Genomic DNA, 20106 nt, shown 5'->3' on the forward strand with positions numbered 1-20106 from the left:
TTTTTGGTACGCTCTACGTACAAGAGCTGTGTATGTACGTGTGTAGAATAGAGGAAAGAATTTAAATGGAAAACGATAAAATTACATCCACAAGCCGGTTGTGGATGTTAGTAAAGTGTTATTTTACCTCTTGTGGGGAAACAATTTTTTTCTTCCTGAGTGTTGAAATGCGTTTTGTGGAAAAAAGTGGAAAAACAATTAACTTGAGCTAGTGAAAGGAAATACTTTAAAACCCAAATCCAGATTGGTAGGAACTAGTAGTTTTGGGTTTACAAAATCAATCACACAAAAATGTCAGGACACGTTAATTAGTGAATATCGGATGCAGGCAATTGTCAATAGTTTTCATTCCATTTTTTTTGTTATGTTCCACTGAAAGGGAATACCATGACGTATTAACACTAGAACGACCAAGCTTGTTAAGCGTTTATTTATTGGTCTAAACTAGAAGATTTCAATTATGTTTTAATATTTTAAGTTTCAAGTACAAATTAAATATTTATTTAATTAAGAATTTATTTCTTTATTTTTCTTATTCCATCATTAACACTTAAGACATAAGACTGACCTGAGCACTTAAAATTTAAACCTATTTTAGTAATTAATTTACAAAACAATGCATTGAAGAGCAGTAGTCAAAGTGCACATAGGAGTTGTTGAAGTTTCTTATCATTACTAACAAAGGTTCGTAATGGTTGTCTTTATCTAATAACACTCTCAGGAGCATAAATATTTAATCTGTTCAGTAATTCTAGGACATTAATTTCTCTAGTTCAAAGTTTTCCTGTGAGCACTTACAGTACGCATAGAGCGTCAGATAATTCCAGAACAAATGAACAAAAGCACTTATGCTGCTTGAAGTGTCAATAAAATTGTTAGCTTCGAATCTAGGATCACTGCAAGAAAACAGACCTCAGTTATGTGGTTCAAATCTTATATTTTATAATTTTTATAGTTGAATTATAATTGAATGATATTCTTTAGTAACTTTAAAGCAAGATTTGTTATTGAAAATACTGAAATCATTTAAAGCACACCAATACACTGAAATTATTACAGAACTGGTATAGTATATTACAGACAGATATCTAAAACTCATACATTGACTACGGCAGAAATGTTTCGTGTTCACCAAAAACTCACGTCAAAATGTCTTGCGCGGTAGTTCTAGTGTTAAAATTGTCCCACAAAAAAAACCCGCTTGCATTCGAAAGTACGAAGTTATTAGCATTACGGCAATGACTGCCGTGCCATGGGTACAAAGAAACGATCGATCGACCGGTTTACATTGGAAGTGATGCATTGATCTGACGTAAAATCAATATGCACAGCTCTTGCTGTGGTGTAACAGCGGGGCAGTGCAGAGTATATTAAAATAGCAAAATAGCAACCAAAAGCGAATGGATTTTCCGTTACCAGGAGCAACTCATACCGCATTAGTACGGACGCCGTACGCAACACGCAGTGACGTTGGTAATTCTGACTGCGCGTTAGAGCAGTCTACCAGCAGGATAATTAATCCACACTGACAAAGCTGGTTTCGTGCTAATGCCAACTTCAGCAGCAAACCGGAGCAATGTGCAATTATTTTCTTCCACAAATTGGTGGCCGCCGGGTACCGTTTGTACCGTGGTAACTTACTAAACAAGATTTTAGTTTTTCTAATCGAGCTTGTTTTTTATGATTTCTATATCCCCTGTACAAGGTATTAAAACGAATCGAAAAAAAGTGTGTAAAAAACACTCTCCATGAAACTAAAAGCTACTCTTATCATGGCTTGTCAACACAAACGAGCTTTTCGAATGAAAGAATTTGAAAATACATTTAATGAAAAAGAAAACAGTGAAAAAAAAAATTCACTCCGATTATTGTGCCACGTTGTTGACGTGTGTGGCACACGTCTATGGCGCAAGCTGAGATTAGTTTTTCTCCCTTTGTCACAGGTACGTACCATTGTAGCTTTGCACCGTTTTGCAATCACCATACCCGTGTGTCAATACCAGATGCAGTTTGCAGCTGCGGTGTGTGGGCATTGGCTTTTTAGAGGCACAAAATGACACACCAAAAGCAGTCAGGAGACACGAGACAAAATGAAGCGTATTGATAAATAAATGCATGTGTCGGTACACTGCACTGGGCTGTACGGTTAGCAGGGATTGTGGTAAGGCAAATAACCACGCACACGACCCCCTTTGGGCAGTTCGGTTCACTGGAACTTCGGATGGTGCCGGGCGGTGAGATCTAAATTCAATTTTCTGATAATTTGATTGAGTGGTTGTTTGCAATGTTTTTAAGTCGACAGCACAATGGCTGTCAATCTGTGTGTTACTAGTCACCCGTCAACTCATCGATGCTGTAAGGGTTTCTGGGGGTTTTTTTTGTTTGTCCCTTTCGTACTTTAGTAGCCTCATGATGTGACCAGGCACTAACGCTGTTTGCTATTGGCCTTGTGGTTCATTTAGGTAGTTGGGTTAGTCGATCAGTGTTGGCCTAGTAACGCTAGTAGTCGAGGTTAAAAAAAGGGTGAATTTTAAATTAATATTTTACATAGCTTGATGCAGGGGGTGATAAACACCCTAATTGGAAAAAGCAATAAAAAACTTGCTACCAATGGGAATGATTGTTAACAAGAATAAATTTTTACTTGTACTGTAGATTAAAGATTATAGGAAAATTACCTTTGTCTTTTCAGAATAAAAGAAATAGTACGAGTGAGATTTTTTTTGTACTTTTAAGCACATGTATTAAAAAAATATCATTTAATAGCTTTAAGATTTTTGTGTGTATAAATTTTCTACATTTCGATAAAAAGTTTTCTTTTATTTATTACATGAAATGTATATGTCTACTAAATCTAATTTATATTTTGGTATTGTTTATATGTGTCGCTAAGCTACGATAGCTGAGACTTTTCCTTAAACTTCCTCATTCACTCAAAAATCCTTCCAAAAACGTCTCAAATTTAAAGCCTACCAGTTTTTACTCCCTTTTAATACGAATGTTTTCTAAGTTTTCTGTTCTGCTGAGATCCTTTTAAATATTTTTTAATCCATTTGCATTTTTTATTTTCTTTAATTTGTTTTGTTGTCATATTATTTGCATATTTGCACTATTCAAAATGTCTTTGAAGCTATGCGCGTGTTTTTTAAATGAATTTTAAAATGACGAATAATAAATATTTACTTTTGTAAGTGCCCAAATTCTTTTAAACTTCCTCCAAAGTTTTGATTCACTTTGGAGATAATATTTTTACTCAAACTTTTCAACTTTTTTTTTAAATAAATTCAAATTTATTTTAATAACTGTTTATTGAAAACTCTAGTAAAGAATTTTTTAAATTATTATAAAATAATGTACAATTTTTGTTTTCCAAAATGTACAAATGTGCAGTTGCGTAAATAGAGCATATTTGAAAACCGTAAACACGTTTGTAAAAAAAGCTCACAAGACACACACACCCAGACATACAGCGCCATACAGATGGGAATGCATTTTTAATTGGAGTGGTATACTACTATTAATAAACAAACCTCGGCACTGTCCCCAATGGTCCGTGCGATAATCATGTTCATATGTGGAAGTCACACACAACAAAAAAAAGCAAACCTTACGGCACCCTGTAGCAAGAGCAATATAAAGCTTACCTTTACACACCGGCCGGGGTGTACATGGGCTGAAGAGTGCAAGCAAACGGGAAAACGTCAAATAGATGGTAGAAAAATAAAAACCCTCCTCCCCGTTGACCCGGCCCGTTTACCACCGTTTCCCTGTCGCTTGGATAAATGCATTCATTACAATGGCTGCCGGTACCTAGCTGGTGGGTGCTTTAGGTTAGAGTGAAGACGACCTGACGACTGACGAGCTGCGCGTTTGATAAATATGTACCACAATTGCCAGAGCGCAGCCAGGGCCAAGCCACACCGGTGGATCATGGCACCCGTCGGCTCATCCTCGAAGCACACACACTCGCAGCTCTAAAACGCCGGCTAACACTGTACCAGTACAGTGTGCAAGCAAGCGGCAAAAACCCCTGGCAGCCGTTTCGGTATGGAGTGTGAGGGGATTTCAGGTCGTCACGGCACACGGGGTGGGGAACATATTTACCAAAACCAAACAACGCCTGAATGCACACCGAAAGCAGCTCCGAAGTACAAAGTCGCTGGCTACGGTAAGCTCCCATACCCATTTTGTGCTCTTTCTTTCATCTGAACTCCACACACACACACACGGGCATATTGTATGTCGTGCTCTCTTTTGCATCCTTGTTCGCTTGCGGTGGACATTTTGTCCAGCACCAGGAGCAGGAGTCTGTTTTGTCGGTTTAGATTCGTAGCAAACCGATTTTCCGATTTCCATTTCCCTATGATGCTCTCCATCATCAACTGGAGCATGGTCCGGCGTTACGTCCACCTTTACTGGTACCACCCCCCCCTCCCCTCCCCCCTCACCACCCCTCTGTACTCAATCGTGCGGGATAGTGAAAGACTGTGCAAACACAAGCACGAAGCATACGCGCGCCCAGGCCTCTATACACTCATATATGGCACTTGCATGCTGACATATTGCCCTTGTTGATGATGTTGTTGATGATGATGGCCGCCGGCACTGTTGCTGCTGCTGCTGCTACTACCAACTGCTTGCCGCATCCATAAAGCCGCAGTTGTTGAGTAGACGATGAGAAGCGCGCCCGAGAACGAGCTCGTCAGTGTGCGGTTGCACCCAAAAAGGGAAGTGTTGTGACTGGCGGGCGATTTTTAGACGAGTGCTGATACGAAATGAAAATGTCCCCATGGACACACGCCGCACCGTGTAAAGGTAAGGCAGCAAAACAGAGGGATGGGTGTGTGGGAAGGGCGTTTGGCGTTCTAAGCGTTGGAATTAAAATATCTCCTTGTCAACTTTCGTTCTAGTTTTATGTTCGTTTGTTTTGTTCGTCTGTTTTTCCTTCTTTTTTTTAGTGTTGTCAGTTCTTCTTTTTTTCTTTTTTTTAAGCGTCGCAATGCAACATCTCTTGGCACTCGAACACTCGCCCGAGCAAGTCTCCGCTTCTAGCGTGTTTCGTGTTGGTACAAGTCCTTGTCAACCTCTCCTGTTGACAGCCGGGTGCGCACTAATCGTGGCATAGGCACAGCGTGAGGAGGAATCTCATCACTGCTGACACACAGAAAAATAAAAACTCACAACTACAGACCAGAGCTGCGAAGGATATTGCGTTTGTTCGGTTGCGGACATGGGATAGTGTTGGTCCGCGTTGGTATGAGTATCACATCCTGGTTGGGACACCGGATGATGCGACGCGAGTTGGATCAATGTTTGCATCAGCTAAATGAAACTCTCGCAACTTCTGGCTGATGGGGTAAAAACAAAACAAAAAAATCGGCGAGCTTACAATCTTTCGCTTCATTGGATATGCTACAATCCGCTTGGCACCTTTTTTTGAAAAGGTATGAAGTGAGATAGGGCAGAGAAAAAAAGGTTAGTTAGAGAGTAGAATAGAAAGCTCATGCCACGCAATCCATCATCATCATCCTCATTTGCAGTGTCCGGGGGAGCATCATCGATCTATTACATTTGGCCGACTGCCATTGACTTGCTGTAAGGCGCATTTACCCGCGATATGTTATTAGGATAATATGATGGCTTAATAATGGATCGCTGGTAAGCTAGCGCCGAGGCACTGTCCACAGCGCACAGGATAGACACTTCCTAATGCCACGTAATGGGTACGTGAAATCTCCATTAAGCACGCATACATTTAACAACTTAATTAACATTCAATTGCGAACAGAACATACCGTCCGCACTGCTGCAGACCATCCATGTCGATGGGCCCCAGATAGCCCATCAAGCACGAGTGAAAGTTCACTTGCATAAAGTTTGCTGACATTGCTCGTTTTGTTGGCGAGGCTTAATGCAGACGAGAACACCAAGTGCCAAGCCGAAGAACACCGAAAACTCGTTCGTGGCAACGGATTAAACAATCATGTAGGAAAGTTGTTCGTTAAGTCTCCGCTACGGTGCAAAAGCCGGTACTCGACGTAGGTTTAAAAACTAGAAACTGTAAAGGTTCACCGAGTATTTGCTGCCTGTGGTAGCAGGTAAGGAGAGCCATTTTCTTATAAAATGGTCATCCTGTACTTTTACCAGGAGTGAGAGGTTGTTGGGTTAAGCGGGAAGTGAGGCATGATTGGAAGCAAACATACGCATAGTTAAGCTTTTAAGATTCTCCCTCGTAAAGGGTACCAAGTGCGAGAACCTCATCTTTTGGGGGAAGATTACAAAATTCGAACAAACAGCTAAATTGAGTAGTTTGCTGTTTTCATCCATCCAGTAATAATGAAACAGTTAATAGGGAAGTACCTAATTTGGACGGTTCCTGAAGTTTGTGAATCATAATCAACAGTTAGGTGGAGCAGGTATTTATTTTCACATTTGCTTACTTAGTATCGCATCACAAAAGTTATTGAAATATAAATTGAAGTACAATTTTCTGAATGTTTTCAGACTTAGTATCGTATCACAAAAGTTATTCAAATACAAATTGAAGCACAATTTTCTGAATGGTTTTTTAGAGTTGCCCATGACTGTATAAACCACCAAATTCTTATATCGAAATGTTATGTATTTCTAGACATATCCTCTAATGATATTATTTGGCTAAAATTTTATTTAATGCAAAAATGCTATAGCGTTATAGTGTATGTTGTTTTCTTCAGGCATCAGCAATTGTCTCCCTCAGCAAGTTATTGAATTGTATCAAAGATGGCGTTCAACTTGTTCAACAAAACTGTTAAGCAAAGTTTGCAAGTTGTGGATGCCAACATTGCTGAAGCCAAAATGTATAATGTTTGAATAACAATGGTGTTGCTCCATTCGATCCAGGACGTCTTACAGCGAATTTTGGGCCAATAGGATTGAATCGATCGAACGTAGATTTACAAAGATAGCAATACTGAATGTGGTATGGATCAATCCGTGTAATGCACCGCAGCTATCATGACCGCTGCTCCTTGTTAAGCCTAAAACCGCTTTGCCATAGACGACCAGCAGCTCAAGCTGGTGCAACATGTATTGGTAAGTTGTTAGTTAATGAAATAGGCGTACCTGATTAAGAACAAGAACATACATTTCAATGCCCCAGAGTTTGTGGTTAGGAATAGAAACACACTCCCAAACACCAATAGTGAATACTGAACGGCATGTGTAAAACATTTATTTATTTAACTTAATTAGTAATTTGCCTTTTAAGTTTAAAAAACAAAAATTTACTAGAATGAATCGGTAGAACAAACTAGTATTAATTGTAATATGTTGAATAAGGTGTAAGTCAGTTTTAAATAATTATAATAATAATATTCTTCTTTTGTGGCACTACTACAATCTCAAAAGGTTTTGGTCTGCCATTACTAGATTTCCTTGATTTTATTTACTTGAGGTAGAAAAGTCAGTTCTGCGAAAGGGGAGTTTGGTCGGATGGGATTTCACTCCCAGCCCTGTCGTGTAGAGGGGTTAAACAATATAAACATTCAACAAAAACTTAGAGAGTAAAATAAGGGCTTCAACCGTAGTTACAGGATGAAGGAATATTTTTCACTTCCTTCTTCATCGTAAGAGTAGGAAAAGATCCCTCCCCTAGATAAGTTATGTTTAACACCTCAAGTGCGCCGTATCATACTTTTTTCCCCGGATTTAGATACGCTCTACCGTTCATCCAGGTGCTGCGTGTAATCAAACAATCTTTCCCCCCGACACGCTCAAGCATAACGATGAGAAAGTGCCCAAGTGGTTGGCGTTTCAATTTCAGCTCATCCGAAAAGGAATGTTGCTTTCATGTTACCGAGGCAAAAAGGGAAAGTATGCACCATATGCCCCCCCCCCTTCCATCCCACGTCATGGTTGCATGTTAAGACAGGTAAGTGGTGTTTTCTTAAGGCACCAGGGTAGAACAGTAAGTCTAGCAGTGTTTCGGGACGCATATCAAACATCCACGAAAGCGTAAGAAGAAATCCTTGTTTCATGCGCGTTAAGAACGCTAGTGATATGAAATGACAGAAACGAAAAGAAGAACGATGAAGATCCAAGAAGAACCGCAAGCAACCGCACCGCTGGTGTCAAGTGGAGTAAAATAATATTATTTTATGGCATAATAACGATTATGTATAAATAGGCGAGCGCTCAAGCTCGAAACAGTAATGACGATAATGTCGGTAATGACGATTGCTTATGCTCGACCGTTTTAAGGGAACCGCCGGCTGCAGAGGCACTGCAGCACGTCCTGCATCTTGGATGGTAGTTTTTGGTCGGTGCATGCATTGCACTGGATAGACGAGCGTACGGATTACGCTCAGTGAGGTGGAAATTTTCAGCTGTATCTACGCCGGTACAGGCAGCCGCACATCATGCAATGCGGCGCCATAGTAGCGATGGAGTTAAAGCTTAGTCGAAGGACAAAACCCTGCTCTATCTAGGCAGGATAGCACTGTGGTAGTGGTTAGTGCGCCGAAGAGGAAACGAGGACCGTGCGGTTTTTGTCCATCCGATTACGCTTTATCATAAGAGCGTGACTAAGCGCCCGGTCGAGAGTGGCGAACTTGAACAGCTTTCGGAGCTTTGTGGCGGCTTCTACCAGGGATGGTGTCTCTTTTAGTACCTTTCCCGTACGGCCGGCCTAACACAGACGTCATGGTAGTTGGTAGCATAGCGTAGATATGGCAGCAGGCTTAAACCCTTGTTCCCCTTGTTTTTCGCATACGCAGCTGATTAGAGAAGCAGCTCGGTGAGATTACACCAATTGAATTTTTCAATGTTGATTATCAGTTTCATGTGTGCCTGCACTGTGCCAATCAAACTGCACGGCACAAACGGGTTTCCCGTGCCCGATGATGCGGGAATGTTTCGTAAGCAGCAGCCATGAAGGATAGTAATTAATTAGAATCATATCATATTTCCCGGCTACTTGGGGACGTTTCGTAAGACCCACCTATGCTGGATTGGCCAGAGTTAGAGAGAGTGTGTATGTGTGTGGCCGGTCAGTGTTGACCGGTAAGTACATGCAATTAATTCACTGTCGCTACATTGACTACTTCATCATTAAATCGTGCCCGGAGGTAAATTGAGTCATTCGTGGACCGCACAGAGCAGATCTATTTAACGCTCGCAACGGTGGACAAAGCTAATCAGTTACCAAATGAGCAGGATGTACAATTACACCGTGTTGCCACCGGTGGTTGACGTTTCTTGCTAAATGGTTTTGCAGCACTTGCTGTACCGTGCGTACGTAGCTGGAAACGGTTTCATCCCATTCGGTTGTGAGTGTCTCGCCCAGCTACTTAGTGCAACATTCAATGTCATTAAATATTCACAGCCCAATTTCTCTTGGGTGAATAAGGCGATACATTAGGTTCGTTTTGGCAAAATCATTACTTTCTGCTAGTTGAGATGTTTTTTTTAAAGGTTATTCAACTATGAGAATGACAAACCAACATAAATTTCGTTTTTGATTAACTAATAAATTCACTTAAATTAAACTACTATTGAATTAAATTTGCAGTCATTTGAAAAGAAAAATAATTTATGGTGGTTTCAATATGATATCAATATTTTGCGCTCATTATTAATAATTTGGGAAAATATTGAACATAAATCATATTTATATTAAAATGCATACAGAAACTGTATCTAAAATACCGAGAAATAATAGATAATAGTTTTATGATGTGAATAAATTGTTTATGGTTTTCAATTAGAAGAATTTTACAAACCACCATGCGTCTCCATAATTAATACTGCGTGGTCGATCATGTATGTTGAACAAAACACCATGCGTCTCCATGCAATAATTAATTTTTTTTATTGATTTATGCTTCGTGCTATGTTTTAAGTTAGGCATATTGTTTTGGTTTTTTTGTTGTAATTATTGTAATGTTTGGATAGCAATAGTATTTGTAATCTTTGGAATGTTATTATTCACGAAAGAATTTTTTTTCCTTTTTAATAACTTATCTTAAGGGTTGTGGTAAAACATTCTCTTCTTTAAGTATACGTTAAATTTAACCGCTGCAAGCTCATGCTAAAGCCAAACGATAACTGTCAATGTACATCAATCTGCACCTGTTTTTGGCACCGTGTCCATTGAAAATAAATACCCGAGATGCGAGATACGAGCATGTAAAGCATGGTGCGGTGTGACAGCTTAATGAAAATATTTTTAAAAAAAGCTCACCACAACCAAGCCCCATGCGGAGGATGGATGTCAATCTTCCCGGCACAGTGGAATCTAGATTTTTTTTTCATAATATCATTTTTTCCCCGTTTTGGTCCCGCTCATTTGAATGGAAGGCAAATTACATCGCGCAGCACCGGGATGCAAAATTCAATGAAAAATATACAATCCACTCGGTAAATATGCTGCTCGCTTGACATCAGGGGACAAATTCACTCAATTAACTTTTCGTAAAGTGCCGCATCGTACGGTGCGGTGTTTATGGCACTGGGCAGATTCTTTTCCATCATGTTTATTGCGCGACGACCGGTAGCCTCATCCTGCGCAGAAGGTGTCATTGCAAAGGGACCGTACCCTTGGGCAGGCAAGTGTGCAGCAGGCAAGGGAAGGAAACTTTTGATATTTCTTTTTTTTCTGTAAACGCTACCGCTCGTGTACCGCTTAGGTTGTTCCTCGAAATGAAACAAATTGAACGCTCTACCGTTCTTTTGGTTTTTACGTGTATTTTTTTTTTTGAAGCAGCGAAACACTTTGATGGAATGTCAGCAACCAGCACAGATGTGCCTATGTTGTTTTCATGTATTTGTATTTTTATTTTCCTTCCTTCATTCCATTCAACTGCTTTCGTGCAGCCCACATGAAAATGTCAAGTATTTTGTTGTGTTAATATATCTTCGTTTCGGTTGCGTTCGGATTTTCTTATCACTTACTAAGCTTTTGATGGTTCAGCGTAAATAAAAATCATGTCTTAACAAGGATTTTCTTGTGTTTTTTTTTGAGGGAAGGTTTTGATCGACAAACAAACTGGGAATCAGAACGACGTTGCGGCTTGTCATGCGTTCAACTCAAACAATCTATCACCATAATATGTGATATTGTGGAAGTCATCATTATTTGGGACTTGCTACGTTATGATGGATTTTAAATAAAATTTCTTGAATACAAAAAAACAAAACGGATGAGCAAACAAAATATTTCTCCTAGGTGATAAATTTAATGGATAAACATTTAATTCGAGAACAGAAAAAGGATACGCTTTCCTAAGACTTATTTGGCGAAGTAAAGCATTTTTGACAGTTTGTTTACATGGGCTAGTCGAGTCTTAAAAAGACAAAATCGGCATCAAGAGAAAAATGTTTAATTTGCAAAGCTAACGAGGGAAAGTACTTTCAACTTCAAATAATCCCGAGTGTAGCATTTCGGAGAAAATTTCCCACCAGTACCTGCAAAAACGAATGACACATTTGCTGTAGGTTTTATATATAAAAAAATTAAAAATAAAACCATCATCAAGCACTGACGCACTGACCACGTGTGAGCGTGTGCATAAAAAAAAAACAAAACCAAAAACGGTCTAAATCCCCCAACAAGTGCTTGCGTAGGAGATTTTGTTTGGTAAAGGGGGAAAATTTGTGCCTAATGCTTGTTTGCTGTTTGTCTTGCTGCTAAGGATGGTGAAGAATTATATTGCTACGGCTTTTAGCAAACATCAAAATTGACGTTAAAATGAAACGAACCAAGCCGGGTTTGGGAGAAGGCAAAACAAAAAAAGAATACAACGAAACACCACCGAAATCTTTCACCTTTCCCTCCTCGTTGCGCGATGCCTCTAAAAACTAAAAGTACGTTTCAATAAGTCATTCCCATCTCTGATTACCCGACCATTTTGGGGGCTGATGAAAAATTCAGCAGGGTAACATTCAATCAGCTAACAAATTATCCGTAGAAAAAGTTATTATTTTTCCAAGGCTTTACTTACACACGACAATATCCGCATTGTAAAGTGGTGTGAGATTGTGTGTTTGTTTTGGGTTATTCCCACGAGATGCTTGAGCATCATTGCTAGTGGTTGTGCATAAATTTGTTTGCCGCTACTTTGTTGTAGCGATGGCAGTCCGGAATAGTATTGTGAGTTTTTGGGTGGTTAAAGTAAATGCTTTTTTTATAAAGAAAAATTTAATAATTGTTCAACTGTTTACCACATTTTGATTCGAGTTATAAAGGAAAAAAGGTTAAAATTATTGTACATTAAATTTATTTCATGATGCTTAGACACACAAAAGCAAATTAGAAAGAGTGCAAATAAAAGTTTTGTTAACAAAACATTGTTGTTACAGTAATTATTTGTCCAAAGATCGCTTACGGGATTATGTTTTCCAACCCAACAGCGCTAGGGTGGTCGAGTGTTTGATACAACACGAGTTTTTTTCCTCTCTCGTTTGTGTGTGTGTGTGTATACCATTCTCTCATTGTTCCCTTGTATCCTTTTTTTCTACCCGGCATATATCCTTTCAGAAATCGACACAAGGTTGCGTCTACTATAGGACGTTATGTAGAAATAAAAAGGCGAGAGCCCAGCATCACTTTTCCTAAAAACCAACCAACCTTTCGCTACCGCCATTCACTACGCTGTGCCCTTAGGTGCTCCGGGGACGGGTGGGAAAAACCTTCGTTTTTCACCGACCATATTTTTCGTTAAAAAAGTATATTTACGCATACTGAATATTTAATGCCCCGCAGAGGTTCCCCATTCGCCGTTGGGTGACCTGAAGGCGGTGCGGCCCCAACGAAGGGAAGTGGAAATGGAAAGGAAGTAGGCAGCTACCGATACCGAGACACCAGGCAGTGGATCTGCTTTCTTTCAGCTGCCGAGGTTTGTCCGGATGACTTGATTCTTGTGGCCCCTCGGTAGCATTCGGTCGACAAAGTGTTTCAGCTTCCACCAGCCAGAGAAGCAACCGTTGGCTTTTCCATCAGCCGGGAACCACCAACGGGTGTCTTCGGGTTCCACCTGGTTCCTTTTTTTTCCTTTTTGTAAAACGTTCGAAAGAAAAGGATCCTTTGAGAGTAGATTACGCAGCGGGTGGGTAGGCACGCTGGTGTCAGCATGAAGTCAGAGATCACAGACAGAGTTGGTTGGTTGGTTATTGTTGTTTCCTTGTGTTTGTCAGTTTTACAGCCTCGCACGGTGTAGAATCCTTTCGGCCCCGGGGTTTGGGGCTAACGTTCCCGATCCTGATACACATCGTCATGGTATGGAAGGATCGAAGGAGCAAATTTGGTTACAATTTACACTATAATTCGAAATAATAAATATTTCTCTGCCACCCGCTGTGTATCCGCTACTCTTCGGCGGTGGAACCATTTTATTCAAATTGATGCTTTGATGAAATTGAATATTCGCACGACCTGTGTTGTTTCGGCAAAAACGGGAGGTTGGGTAGGTCGGTACTTTTGTATTCATGACTTTGGTGCAATATATGGTGATGGTGAGAAAGATAAAATATGATACGAATGCGATGGATGGCTGTTACGAGCCCGTTCGTTATCGAGCAGTGGTACTTGCTTTGTTAAAATTTTTTTTTTTGTATGTGCACATATTTGTTAGTTTTTTCCAGCACTTTGTATGTTATGGAAAATGTTTTTCTTTACTTGATTGTTTTGTGTATTTGAAAGAAATGTTTATATATTTATTTGCATGGGTATATAATGTGTACAAGGTAAAAACTTTGTTAATTTATTTAAATTTTGTATGAAATCACTTAAAAAGTATATGTTGTAAGAATATATTCATAAAAAATGAACTAATTTCAATTGGCGATGAAAGATACATTAATTAAGTTAATTAAAGGCATTCATTTTTTTTTTCAATCTAACGTTTCATAAGTTTTGTAGAAAAAATCGTTCATTCCAGCTGACAAGAATCTTTGCAAAGGCCACCCAAAAAAAATATTCTAGAATTTGTTTAAATATTTTTGAGAAATTAATGCTCAATTAGACTTCGGTTTCACCTCGAAATGATTGGGATTTTATCCTCTCTTTTCGACGCATTTGAGAACTTTAGGAAGGATTGACGACTTTTTCTTAAACGTTATTCTTAACACATTTTTCACCCAAAAATCATCAGGAAGTCGCCTACTGCTCATTGGCTTCGACCACATAACAACGTCCATCTTTTCCAGATATATTTTCACTGTCTGGCCGATTGTATCAAATATCCGGGAGGAACGAATAGATCACTTTGCTATCGATGTTCATCTTTAGATGTTGATTTTTCCCCTGTGATGAGTGACTGTTGTCGAGTGGTCAGACAAAAAGTGGGCATATTTATTTATTTATTTATTTATAATTGGGCATAAACATACAAAAAAAAATCACTTTGTGAATGATCTCTGCACCACAATCAACCAGAACTCGAAGCAAAAATAAACACGTTTTTTCAATTGGTTTTCAATTACTGGTTTAATCTATAACGCTTGTTAGAATATGTTTTTTACATCTATTTCTTCAACTTACCTTTCCATCTGATTCTATTTTCAGTTGAGTTCTATAGTCACAGAATATTCTCTGTCTCTCTGTCATCAACAATCAATATATTTTATTAAAAACAAAGCACCACACATCACAGAAAAACCAAAAAGATGCCAATAAAACATGAGTATGTTAATTAAAATAGTCCAAGGTAGAATATTCTCTAATAACAATACAGCCAAATTTCAAAGCCACATTGCTTGAATTGTTCAAAAGCAGCCACATTTTATGCTTTACATCGAACATAAAAAAGTACTCGAGCCGCTGCAATACTGAAACACTTCTAGGCGTAATTTGAGCTACCTTTTTGTTCGGCGAACGTCAGCCAACTGACTGACAGGTACGTAATCGTAATATGTTAGAGCAGGAGAAATTTCCAAAAATTTTCCTGAGGTGCGTTGCTGGTACAACCGTTCTAACGAAACCTGAGCCTTATTGGAACATTTTGCTGAAGAACCATTGATGTCTAATTTAACGTGGCTGAGAAGGGGAGAGAATCTTTCCACCGAAAGTATCGTCGAACCGAAATGGTTCACCGAAACCTATATTTTGTCAGTTTTCCTATCAATACTCCGGTTTCCTTGTTACTTGAGCATGCAAATAAGACAAAAGAGCTTCCGCTGGATGGTTGAGTAGGGGTGCCCCCATCCAATAAAGTCTTTGGTTGGGTTAATTTCTGCCGGAATTTGCCGGTGCTAATTACTCAACAACAAAGCATGGAAGCCAAACAAAAAAAAAGTACGATCTGTCTAGAATGCTGCCTCAAAAAGCTGCTTCTACGTATTAGGATAAAAAGCAGGACCATTCAATCAATACTAGTCTAACGCCAAAAGGGATTAATCATTTACGGGAATAATCGGGTAGACAAAAGAGAAGCAGGGAGGTTTAAATTTAGCTGGCCTTTATGTTGGCCAGAATATGGTTTAAGTAATTTCGGTACGAAAATCCATCAATTTGTGCTTTGTGCTTGGCCAGGCGCAACGAAGTGTGGCAAGAATGAGAAAGGTGAAGCGCCATTTTCGTCCCAGCACTCCCAGCACAGTGCTTGAATGTAAACGAACGACCTGTGATACAGGAAATGTGCACTCCAGTGTAAATCCATCAACAAAGTTCAGGTAACGCGACGGTACGTTTGATGGGTTTATTGCAAAATATTGATTTACAGTTCGGGTGACGATGGTGAAGAAAAATGGACGTCGTTTTGAAAAAGGAGAACCTGGAACAGCGGAACAATTTTTTTGTTTTGCCATTTTTCGTCCAAGTGTTTATACTGAATTTCTTCAAAGCGCGAATAAGACTGAGACAAAGAAAAACAGGACAAAAGTTTGAGACGGGAAGAGGAAAAAATCCAAACTCGAAATCATCAAAGAGCTTACGATGTGTTTTTTTTTGCTTGTTGCTCCATTTTGTGCCCGTTTCCGTGAGTGTTTCATTTCGGTAAGATTTGCTTGAGTTTGAGATGCTTAAAGCCTGTCTAGCTTCGGTCACCTTTACGCTGCGTTTCGTTCCTGACTGTTAAGCTTTGAGGCATGAGGCGCGTATCTATTTTATGGCTTAGATGTTTACCCGACTGTTCCCTTTGGCGAGTAGAATTTCTCCTCCGCTTCGTGCCAATGAAGTGATGTAATATAATGGACCAATAGTGTGGAGCAAGGAAAGGCAGAACGTTGGCGTCCCGGGCAATATATCCTACTGGCAAGACCTCAAACGGCAAAAGCTCGGCTTTTTGGGATGGTGAAAATATTTGTGGATGGGAAATTTGTGTACTTCGGGGCCGTAGCAGAGTGCTCCTTTTCATCTTTCAAATCTTAAATTTGTGTTGTGTGCCTTTCGAGCCGTTCCAATACCGTTCCTTTTCAATGGTAAAGAAAAGGTAAAAGGCAGATAGTCTTGAACTCAAACACAAAACTTGCGCTTACCTGTTCTGCCTTCTTATTTCCCGGAGAACGCCTTTGGGGAAGCGAACATTGAAATGGGGTGTTTGCCGTGAGGAGAGGAAGGAATGGTTGTTTTATGGACAAACCTAGCGCAAGAAAGCAAACTTAGAAAGTCGTTTCACAGGCTAGAGCATTCCATTTCCGCTTCGATCAATTCCATCTCGCACACATTCCCGTGCTTCGCCGCGTTTACATCGAACGTCGAGCCCCAACTATAGTAAAGTGCGCTTTTTTTTTTTGCTTTTTCATCTCGACCATGAAACACCTTTTTTTTGCCGGTGCAAATCCGCCGGTGGTTGCGTTAACCATCCGTACCATCACCGTTCGGAACCATAATCAGAACGGATCGAAACCAGAACGCTCCATTGCGCCGTTCGAGTCTTCCCGAAGGTTAGCAAGGAAAAGCCAACCGGGACCGCAAAGCATTTGTATTGCTGTTTGGGGTGGGTGGAAAAAGCGGGAGGAGGGGGTGGATGAAAGCACCATAAAGCAGCCCCCCTCCGGAACTAGGATCACACAAATGTGCAGTGTGTGTATGTGACTTGAAAAGCAAAAAAAAAAAGAGCAAAACTCGCCAGCTTCGCACTGATTGCTACTTGCCGCAACAGTGCGCACCGCCATCTTTGAGCGGTGAGCCTTCATCTTACGGTGTTTGTTACGGCTGGACGGAAACGTAACGGACGGAAACGGGAAAACCCTCCCCCCTTCCCCCGGCTCATTCCATCGAGTAACATGGAAGCAAAACTGGCAAAGGTGCAAAACAAACCCATCCGACCAATGGATGAGGAGCGAAAATAATAATAAATCTATAAATATCACGGATTAAGGGAAAGAAAATTTGTTTTCTCCGATTGCGAGCCCGCGCGCTAGAATATCCCTTTTTTGCGGCACGAGAACGTGCAATGGTTCGTTTCGCCGTCGATTTGATTACCATCGGAGCGATATTTAAGCATGGCTGCACTAACGGAGATGCCACGCGAATGGGGAAATGGGAAATCAGTTCGACTTTGAGCACGTTCATCAAAGCCTGTCTGAGGCTCGCCGCTGTGTTGTTGCTAATGTTAGTTTGGGCGAAGCTGTAAATTTATGGCTTTTTCTTTTCGTGGATCACAAATTTTGCATAGATGCTTTCGTAAGAATTATTACAACCTTTCTAGGCTAATAGTCTCATTAGTTGTGTTCATTTTTCTTAATTATGAAAAAACGATCGTAAAAATGATGATCCTTATCGTAGCAAAAAGCGAGAGTCAAAGTATAATTAAACCCTTAATTAGTGATAGCAGAACAGAGTGAGTTTTACTAAATTATTGTCTATTTTTCGTCCATTTTTAGGACATTAAAAATGGTGTATAAATCGGTACGATTAATTTCTATCATCCAATTATATTTTGAGTTTTCTTAGCAGAAAAAGGTCTTCATCTTTAGCGAGTTATACTTTTTTTTGTAATGGGAGAAAAATAGCTTTAGCAAGACTTACCTCTATTATAGAGACCCAATTCGTTTGTAACAATGTAATGACGGTGATTTTAATGATTTTCGGTCGTCAATCTAAACACAAATTAATGGAACAGTTCTCACAGGCACACATTATCAATTTTTCAATTTTGTATCTTCTAGTTTTCTTGTGTTTTTTATGTATTTTTTCCACACTTTACTTTGGGGTTTTTTTTCAAAACAAACATTTTAACACAAACATCTACGCAGTCACAAGGATCGTTTGAAGCACTTTGAGTTGAAGATTTCTCGATCGCAATGAACTATTCATTAAGATCGCACGTTTTTTCAACGGAACTTTCCTTAACCTTAATACCGTGTAGTAATCTTACAACTTTTGTTTAATGTTGAACATAATCCGTATTAGTGAGCATTGTTTCACACATAATCGAACACCGCCGAATGATTTCACACCTTTCGTTTAAATTGACCGTTTCGCCGAGACCGAACGTGACGATAAACGATTGACAAAAGGGTTGGATCTGAAGTTTTGTGAGGTGTTATTGCGTTTTAGATGATTGCACACGTTTCAATGTTTATTACATGGAATGTAAGCGAACGGTTTCAGTGTCGTTGTGGATAATTGGAAAACTGTAATTTACCAGATCTGTGCACGTGGGGAGGTTTTCTTAAAGTTAGCATTTATTGAAGCCTTTTTTTGTACAATCAAATTTAGGGCTTTTGTTTATGCGTGTTAAAAATTGTATTGATAAGGGTTAAAAGTTAAAATTTCTATACCATTTCTAGTTTTAAAAATGTTTTAAATAATTGCGTGAAAATTAGAAAATTCACATCACTATCGCTTTTTTTTTCTAACACCAAAACAAATAATTGTTTCAAAACTATATTTACCGTAGATGAATTTTGCAAACACTGGTGATATTTTTTTTTGATAAGCTGAGAATATGCAAAACCGTTTACACCACAATTATATGCGATTTTGTTTTATCACGTGATAGAATTGCGCCGTTTTTTTGGGGGAAGGATAAGTAACACTAGCTGCGTAGCACGAACTAGCAAAACTTGCCAATTCTGTGATTCCGTAACAAAGACCGGGTTTGAGGACGAGACGTTTGTATGATCGTGCCGTGTACCATCGACAATGCTGCGAATATTAACCGTAAACCGTAATTTCGCGTTTGCTTATTCTCACTATCGAAGACGGTGCCAATGCACGGCGGATGGCGATGGTAGGTTCGGGTTTCCAAGAGGACGATGTAAATGGGAATTGTAACTGTGAAACTGTTGTGGTTTTGTTGGTTTTTGGCGGAATAAGAAAATTGATCAAAAGCGTTCAGCGCGCGCGGCCGTACGGGTCAGAACTGCACAGAAGACTGAAGCGTTCGGTACCGAGAAGGAAATACTCATCTCAACCAGTATGGACTAACTTCCCAGCATCCAGCATCGGTGAGTCCTGTGTGGTACGTTTCTCCCCACCTCCCCCCTTCCCCCTCCCCGGTTCCAAACCCCGTTCCAGTCACTCAGCAGCAGCTCGTGTCGTGTAAAGTACTGGGCGCCTCCATGCGCCTCCATCTAACCGTTTCCACTCTTCTACCGGTCTGTTTTCGCTTCTCTCTCTCTCTTTCGTGTCGTTTTTTGTAGCTGTTGTTATTACTTCAGCCACATGGCATAGCGTTTGTTCGTGGTCGTACGTTCGGGTACGTTCGTGTCGGGTTTTATTCGTTCCCTTCGTCCTACCATCCGACAACTCCATCCATTCCATTGCCGCCCACAATGCAACCGACAGGAAGCCGGTTTTTCTGCCTGTTAACTTCATTTGCCCGTAACGGGTTTCCCTCCCGCCAGGCGATGTAAACGGTGCGACTGAGATGCACGATAGAAGCGAACGAAACATTCTAAAGATGGAGGATGAGAGCGTTGTGGCGCTCTCACGACACAGCATGCCGGTAAACGGTTGTGCTGAGAAAGCTCTCCCTTTGCCGTGATGAAGCTTTTCGCTGACTTCGGTAAAAGCTCCGAACAGTTGTGTAAGCAGGGAGCTGAAAAAACAGCTGTCAGGTGCTCCGTGCTTCAATGCACAGTGCATGCAACAGAGTGAGAAAACCGGACGTCCTGTACTGGATGTACCTCGTGGTTTTTGGTGTGACGCTTTTCCATGCACCGGTGTGTTAGTGTCTGGAG

The 20106-nt window shown here is 40.1% G+C and overlaps 1 protein-coding gene across 2 annotated transcripts in view; it reads right to left on the bottom strand.

Moving 5' to 3' along the window:
• Positions 1 to 19315, bottom strand: part of LOC125770954 (poly(rC)-binding protein 3) — a 129368-nt gene extending 110053 nt beyond the window's left edge. Inside the window, exon 1 of one of the 2 annotated variants that reach the window (XM_049441081.1) lies at positions 19118 to 19315. The gene's annotated coding sequence lies outside the window, so the exon portion shown is untranslated. Of the gene's footprint in view, positions 1 to 18816; positions 19052 to 19117 lie in introns of those variants that run through there. The other variant, XM_049441075.1, reaches the window with a different exon arrangement.
• Positions 19316 to 20106: the final 791 nt, after the last annotated feature.

Source organism: Anopheles funestus, chromosome 3RL (assembly GCF_943734845.2).
Source record: "Anopheles funestus chromosome 3RL, idAnoFuneDA-416_04, whole genome shotgun sequence".
Classification (NCBI taxonomy): Eukaryota; Metazoa; Arthropoda; class Insecta; order Diptera; family Culicidae; genus Anopheles; species Anopheles funestus.